Here is a 2,778-nt window from a genome sequence, read left to right as displayed (position 1 = left end):
AGTGCTGTTTTGTGCTGCTAAAAGTTTTGTTTGTGCTGCTTTAGTTTTGGAGATAATAATGATTCTTTTATAGGTCAAATTGGGGTCAGTCAGCCCCTCAGGAATCTTCAGAATGCTCTAAAATGCCCAAAATTGGGTCACTCGTTTGTGCTTCGTTTGTGCCGTTTTAGTGCTGCAAAAAGTTTCATTTGTGCGATTATGGTTCTTAAGATATTATCAGTTTTATTTTTGGCCGTTGACGTCATCCAGCCCCTTAAAATGTTCCATAGCCTCAAAACAGGCAGAAAATTATACAAAACACTGGTATTTCATTTATGCTGTTTTGTGCTGTGAGAGTTTTTATTTGTGCGAGTATATTTCTAAAATTATGAATCATTATTTTTGCTGCAATTATATGATATCATTTCCGCTCAGCTGACAGCAGCGGCTTTAACAAAACTCCACAAAACTAGTGAAAAGAAAAGTCTGTATCATTATATAAAATATGAATCACAAGCAAGTTACTAAAGACTGATAGAAACTTTTCCACATGAGATCGTTTCTCTTCACTAGTTTTGTGGAGTTTTGCTAAAGCCACTACCGTCAGCTGAGCAGAAATGACGTCATATAATTGCAGCAAAATAATGATTCATAATTTTAGAAATATACTAGCACAACATAGTCACACACACAAATGAAATACCAGTGTTTCGTATAATTTTCTTTCTGTTTTGAGGCTATTTAACATTTTGAGAGGCTGGATGACGTCATCGACCAAAATAAAACTGCTAATATCTTAAGAACCATAATCTCACAAACAAACTTTTTGCAGCACAAAACAGCACAAAAGAAGCATAAACGACTGACCCCATTTTGTGGCATTTTAGAGCATTTTGAAGCTTCCTGGAGGCTGGCTGACCCCAATTTAACCTATAAAAGAATCGTTAATATCTCCACCACTAAAACAACACAAATAAAACTTTTTGCAACACAAATGAAGCACAAACAATAGACATAGTTTTTGTGTAGGTTTGCGTTTGATGCGGGTCCAACTTCACGGAGGTAGGTAACCATCCCTACCCACCCAAACTACGCAATAATTAGAAAATCATGTTAACCTGCCGTTTGCACTTTAAAGCTCGCGTCAGCTGCTACTGGGTGGGCTCAGGGCTAAAGCTACACTTAGCTTTAGCGTTAGCACTGTCACCAGATTTAACAAACAGCAAACATTCATTTAACCTCACATCCCGGCGCTGACGGACTGTTTATGTGGTTTCACTTCAGCCAAGACTCTCCTCAGACTCAGGCTCCGTTTGGTTCCTTTAATGAGCGAGTGTTGAGTTGCCAATGAAGGAAATGACAGAAGAATTAGTCCAGTTTGACATTATTTTAGACACAGTGGCTGCCTCGTTTAAGAACTTTAAGTATACAGTTTTTGTAATTGTACTTTTATTGCTTAAACTTTTGCCACTGAAAACTGGCTAAAGGTGCACTATGTATTTTATCCTTTATTAAATTTTAACTCCAGACAGTAGTTTGTAGTTTTTGTTGTTGAATATTTTGTGTTTTTAAGTTTTTATGCCACTGGAAACTGGTTAAGGCACTATGGAACTTTTTGGTAGCTGGTCCTCTACCTGTTTGCTGTTTCCATGAAGATGTTATTACTTTGCCTGGAAAGTTCCACAATATGCCATTAAGAATAGTCTTATTTTGACTCCATATATACATGTCTTTGTATATAGATTTTTTAACTGTAGTTTCTGTTGCAAATGAAGGAAATGACAGAAGAATTAGTCCAGTTTGACATTATTTTAGACACAGTGGCTGCCTCGTTTAAGAACTTTAAGTATACAGTTTTTGTAATTGTACTTTTATTGCCCAAACTCTTGCCACTGAAAACTGGATCAAGGTGCACTATGTATTTTATCCATCCATCCATCCACTGTCTTCTGCTTATCCGGGGCCGGGTTGCGGGGACAGCAGTCAAAGCAGGGACTCCCAGACTTCCTTCACCCCAGACACGTCCTCCAGCTCCTCAGGCCAGCCGAGAGACATAGTCCCTCCAATGTGTCCTGGGTCTTCCGCGGGGTCTCCTCCTGCTGGAAAATGCCTGAAACACCTAACGAGGGAGGCGCCCAGGAGGCATCCAGAACAGATTTTATCTTTTAACTTATTTTAACTCCAGATACAGCTCTTTGTATATAAATTTTTTAACTGTAGTTTTTGCACATGACTTGTAAACAACTAACTACAGTGTTGGTTAGGCAAGACGGAGAAGTGAGGAGCGGGGGGAGCGGGTGCGCGGACATTTCGTGCGCGGACGAGAAGAGATTCCGTGCCCGGAGAAGTGAGGAGCAGGGGGAAGAGCGGATCGGGCAGCGGGGACAGGAGCAGGAAAGGGGTGCAGAGAAGGTTGCGCGGAGATTCAGTGCGAATGAACCAGCTACAACACGCAGCAGCAAGCGGACTCTTTCTTTGCCTGGAAAATTACGTTTTCAGACATAGGATATCGCTTTCGTGTCCTGAAAAACGTTTGACTAGCTCTTGGAAATAAAGTAAGTTTTCATAATAAGCAGAAGTGACCTGTCCAGGAGTAATTTGGCGACCAATGCGTCAGTCTTTAGACCCTGCGTCTGCTTCAGTTGCGCCATCGCTGGAATGAATCTTCAAGAATCACCTTAGTTTGGCTTCGCTGCTTTTCCCCTTGTCTTCTTCTTTCAGCGACCTCAAAAACGGACTTTCTTTTGCGGCTAATTGCTCCTGGATTCTTGTCTGCCATTGCAACAAACTTTGTGCTAA

The sequence above is a fragment of the Boleophthalmus pectinirostris genome, unplaced genomic scaffold (genome assembly GCF_026225935.1).
Source record: "Boleophthalmus pectinirostris isolate CB_2022bp ecotype Guang Dong unplaced genomic scaffold, ASM2622593v1 HiC_scaffold_16, whole genome shotgun sequence".
NCBI lineage: Eukaryota > Metazoa > Chordata > Actinopteri > Gobiiformes > Gobiidae > Boleophthalmus > Boleophthalmus pectinirostris.
The sequence above is the reverse complement of the archived record's forward strand: the minus strand, read 5'-3'. Positions refer to the sequence as shown.